The sequence below is a fragment of the Eucalyptus grandis genome, chromosome 1, assembly GCF_016545825.1.
Source record: "Eucalyptus grandis isolate ANBG69807.140 chromosome 1, ASM1654582v1, whole genome shotgun sequence".
Classification (NCBI taxonomy): domain Eukaryota; kingdom Viridiplantae; phylum Streptophyta; class Magnoliopsida; order Myrtales; family Myrtaceae; genus Eucalyptus; species Eucalyptus grandis.
Window position 1 is genome coordinate 15,597,828 of NC_052612.1, and position 6,000 is coordinate 15,603,827.

Consider the following 6,000-nt stretch of genomic DNA (forward strand, 5'->3'; position numbering starts at 1 on the left):
ATGTTGAATTTGGTGGAGGTTTCTTGATTAATATGGGAGGTGTTTTGGTAGAATGAATTTCCTTGAAACTACTAATCCTTTGCCGCGGTTTATTTAAAAGCAAAAGGAGCCATATAATTGCTAATGTAATGAAAATGATTCCTATTCTTGTGAGCCAGCCTTCTTTTGTAGAAAAATATTTTGTAATTACGGGCTTTTTTTTATATCCTGTAAAGATTCTCTCAATTTGAGGGACACCAAATACACTTCATTTCCAGAAAAGAAGGTGCAATTACGCATCATTGCAATCAACTCAGATTTACATGGTAAACATCACTAATTATCTGCAAATGAAAATTTATTCCGTAGTAAATTGACTTTATATTGATCAACACGAACTGATTACATCAAGGACCAAGAAGCAAAAAGTTCAAATTCTATGATCAAAATATACTAGAATGTTACATATCCAACAAATGCACACCCTCTTAAAATCTAAATCATCAACAATTGCTGCTGCATAATGGACAACATTGATCTAGAGGTTCATAAGTGACTTCTCCATAGCACGTAATTTCAAATGCAACTCAAAGGTGATTCTCCTTTGATGGTCCCAACATCCTTTGAAGCGGTTATTGACTGTGAATCTCGCAGTTTGAATCACAGCATCAACGAGAGGCAGAGACTGAAAGCAGCTTGGAGTTCTGGCCCTCCACTGATTAATGCGACGCCTCCAAAGTAGCTTCAAGAAACACAACGAAAATCCCTTCTCTTAGGGGTCTGCTTCAACCAAGATAGTTCGACATATCAATTACCAATGCTTCAATGAATGAATTTCATTTGCAAAATGCGAAACCAAATCCAATGAGAACAACCGCACTTTAAAATAGGTGAGATTTGGATTCACTATGATCATCACAAAACTGCAAGCCAGGAAATGAACAACCTCCTACAAAGCAATTTATCGTTCTTTCTGCTTCTAAGATTCCAGCTCCAGTCCATTTAATTTGGCGAAAAATACCTGGAATCACAATGCTTGACCGATCAGGTTTTGGTGGGTCGACTCACCTGAAGAATGCACATGATTGGATTTGCACTGTAGAAAGAAAGGTCAGAAATCACAATGCTTGCCCCGTCTCCAATGTCTCACGCTAGCTAGGTTGATTTTGCAGTAAAAAATTAATGTGAATGTTCTCACCGAACTCAGTGCAAACATAGATGCTAAAATCAAATGTTGCTGCTTCAGATTTGACTAAACCGAACATGATAGAATCATACAACTAATTCCTATTATAGTGCTAATTCCAACCTCACAAATGTTAAATTGAAGGAATGTGCAAGTTTAGCGATACCTAAGTAGTTGGTGACAAGAGTGTCCATATCGATGTACCAAAATCCCAATTATGCGATTATCGAATTAATAATAGGATTTCACATTATAGTAAATCCCCCATTAGTTGAGTGACAAATTTCTGCATATTATAGGTGAAAATCGCTGAATGCATCATATTAACTGGGCTTAAAATATACTCACGTGTCAACTTCAGATCATAAACCCATGTCAAGTTCATATTCATCATCATAAGACATTACGTTTTTTCTATATTAAAAGTCAGCTGAACAATGATGTGTTTTTAAATTCATATTTTTTCTTATCGAAATTAGGCTTTGTCAAAAGATCTACTTTCATAAATGCGGAATCAGAGATATCATTTGAAGGATACTTCTGCACAGTTGGGTAAGAGAAAAAAGGGTAACGACTCCTCCTAATTGATGGTGGCCTAGGCTTTCCATGAACTTTGTGATTTTTAAATTAATATCAATTAACCTATCACATATCATTTTGTAACTTTTATTTATCAGAACGTAATTTTCTTTTTGTCATCGTAAGTTCTATAGATCCGATAATTCGTAATAGTCCACAAAAAATAATAATAAGAAGAAAGTCATCTAATGAAGTTAACAATATTTTTCTTTTCCTATTACCAGTAAATTATCTAAACAAAGGTAAATTTCATTTGACACCCATAGTTGATCTCATTAATAGTAAATTTAGCTGTAAAATATTCTTCTACAACTTTCTTTAGAAGGAGTAATTTACCACGAAAATTCGTAATCTGCCTCAATTAATAACCATTTTTTAGGGAAAAATTATCAAAAACCCCAAACTATGCCCATCACGACATATCTATCATAAATTTTTCTATAACATAAAAAATTCCAAACTTATACATGTGTGTTACATTTACCCTCTATCAAGGTTTTGTCAATGAGAATCGTTAAAAATTTGCCTACATGTACGTCGAAAAGCAAACAACATTGACATGGCGTCCACGTGGCTTAAGTGAAACAAAAGTAACATTGTTTTGACTTCATCTGATGGAACATTGATAAAAGGTAAATGTGTCACATAAATATAAGTTTGGAATTTTATATCACAAGAAACAAATAAGATAAATGTGTCATTGTGGGCATAACTTGAGATTATTAATGTCACCAAAAAAAAATTCAAAGTAAATATGTTACTGTAAGTATAGTTCATTATTTTTAGTGGCTTTTTTCCTAATTGTTATCCAAAAATCCAACATAGAATGTAGACCGGCTACATAAAGGCACTTATTGGAAAAGTAGAAATTCCCTATTTTTTAGAAATTAAAATAGAAAATGGAAGCATCTCAGTTTCGAGGTTAGTTCACCTGCAAAGTTCTTTTTGCTCAGAAATAGAGAGAGGGAGAAGGAAATGGAAGTGAGAGAATCATGTAGAGCTAAGCGTCAGTTAGGGCTCTTCTTCTTTGTAGCTTTGGTTTGTTTGTGCAATCCGATCATCACAATAGATGCTTCCATCCACGACTCTACTTCAACGAAGCCTTCACCTCATGCTCAATTGCCTTCTTCTTCCATGGCGGCAGGGAAGACCTCCACACTCCCCAGTCTACAATCCCACCTTCTTCAACAGCTCATAATATTATGATGAGCTCAAGGGGAAGTCTTTCATCAGGCATTGCTGGGAGTGACTTGTTGGAGGTAATAGGTTTGAGAGAGAAAAGATAGTTGCTTGAAGTATTACACCAAGAGACGTCAAGTTTGGAACGCTCAACAGTGTTACCTCTAGCGTAAGGAAACCCTAGAGTTTTTATATGCACGTTATTGGGCTTCGGCCCATATAGACCCAAATAACCATGCTTTTTACCTATTGGGCTTGTATGTAAACATATTATTTTTGGACTATATTAATAATATATCCAACAATCTCCTCCTATGTTCACCATACAGCACAATCCAACAAGGTAGTCAGTGTAATGTTCATACAAACATTAATCATCCACATTCAGTCCAAGACAATCAACTCGGATCGGTCAAAGAGTATTCCAATAGGAAAGTATTAAACTAAATCATCATGTGCAAACTAAATAAGTGAATCATTCTTATCATGAATCTGTTCTGAGATTAAAAATCCAAATCCCAAAATAAATCTCAGATTCAGTTCACAACCAATATATGCATATTAATCAAGTATAAGTAGGCCAGTCAAAATAGTCTAAGGCCTTACAAATATAAGAAACAAGCATAATAATGTCCACAAAATAGAAATAGCAAAATACAAGTCTCAAGTAAATGGACTTTATCAAAATAGGCAATAGCAGGTAAATTGTCAAGTCCCCACACGCTCTAAGTGATATATATTCATTCATCAAGTAGGTCATCCTGGTCAGGATCCCACTCATTAAGCTCTCCTCCATCTCTTCCATCCCCTGTAGAATGTCAAATATGAATTTCATATTATCATGAATTCAATCAATTGAATAAAAACTTAGCACCATTCCATCAAGCAGAGAAGAACATATATTGATGTCATAAAGCATCATAATATCATGTCATAAGCATCAAGCCAGTTTCATAAATTATGAACAAGACCTAAACAATGTGATTTACAAAGAGCCATCAACTTAATAGGCTTCTTATGTAAACAATTGTTTCTATGTTTTAATTTGGAATGTCACAAGTACTGATTCCTTAAAGTCAAATAATCTAGCATCAAGTTTGGAATGAGACCATTTAACCAAAAAGGATAGTCCAATCTAGTTGAATTGTATCATCAAGTTTAGAATGACACAATTTTCCCAGATAGAACATTTGAATTAGGTTAAAGTCATCTTCATCAAATTTGGAATGAGACAACTCACCCTCTTCAAATTAGTCAACAACTGTGAACATCGATGAAACATATAAACTGTGCTTATCATTGTAACCAATAAAGAAAGATTTGATAATTCAAAACACACAATTAGAAGGTAAGTAAATGATAGTTAAGACTTGCCTATATAGTCTTTAACCCCAGTTCCCCCATTGTTTTGAATAATCGATCTTTAGGCATACCTTTGGTGAGAGTATCGGCTATGTTATCCTTCGATCTTACATCGATCAAGGTGATAACCCCTTGTTCTCTCAGATAATTCAACAACGCATGTCTCAGTCTCACATATCTTCTCTTTGAATTAAAGAAAGAATTCTTGACGACTTGGACAGCTGCTCGATTATCACAGAATAGGCTTAAAGAATTAATCTTTAGCCAAGTCAAAGGAATATCCATAATCAGATTATTTATCCACTCTGCCTCTTCACCGACTGAGGCTAAAGTAAAAAGTTCCGATTCCATAGACGACAATGCAATACAAGTCTGTCGTTTGGATTTCCATGTAATAGCAGCTCCACCCAAAGTAAATACATACCCACTAGTGGACTTACTATTTCCGATATCTGAGCACCATGAGGCATCAGAATATCCATCCACAATTGGAGGATAACCAGAATAATAAAGAGCATAATCTTTAGTACCTTTAAGGTATCTCATTAACCTATTGAGGGCATCCCAATGCTTTTTACTAGGATTACTAGTAAAACGACTCAACATGCCAACTGTAAAGGCTATGTCAGGTCTAGTGCAACTCATAGCATACATGAGACTACCAATCAGTTTCGAGTACTTTAACTGATCCACGCTGGTCCCTTCATTAGGACTCAGTCTATTATTATAATCACATGGTGTCTCACTCGGTTTACACTTATTGTATCCCCAAGTAGAAAGTAGCTGCTCAATATAATGAGTCTGGCTAAGGGAGATGACTTGCCGTTCAAAGCTTACTTTCATGCCAAGAATGATATTAGCAATACCAAGATCTTTCATGTCAAATTCTTTAGCTAAAGTAGCTTTTACGTCACTCACTACAGAATGATCAGAACCAAGAATTAACATGTCATCAACATACAAGCAAATGATGACTATCTTATTTGACATAGAACGATGGTAAAGGCATTTATCTGAATAACTAGAATGAAAGCCATAACTCTTTACCACTTCATCAAATTTAAGATGCCACATCTTAGGTGCTTGTTTAAGACCATATAGGGATTTATTTAATTTACAAACTTGGTCCTCAAGACCTTTCATAACATATCCTTCCGGTTGTTCCATGTAAACTTCCTCATTTAAATCCCCATTTAAGAAAGCTGTTTTTACATCCATTTGATGCACTACAAAGTGTTCAATAGATGCCAAAGCAAGAAGAATTCTTATAGTTGATAGATGACACACAGGTGAATAGACATCAAAATAGTCTATTCCACTATGTTGTTTATAGCCTTTAGCTACTAAACATGCTTTGTATCGGGCTATTGATCCATCACTATTCAATTTCTTCTTCAACACCCATTTACAGCCTATAGCTTTAGCCCCTTCTGGCAAATTTACTAGCTGCCAAGTGTGATTTTGCAACAGAGAGCTCATTTCATCATCTATGGCTTCTGCCCATGGTAGAGATTCCTTAGATCTCATTGCTTCCTGATAGGAGAATGGATTATCCTCAAGATGGTAAGCAACAAAGTCCTCACCAAAACTTTTGGGAATTCTCTCTTGTAGATACTCTTACTGGAATTGGTTCAATAGCAAACTGTGTGGAATTAGTATCAGAAGGGCCTATTTCAGATTCTACAGGAAATTCTGAAATCATATCTGTAGATCCA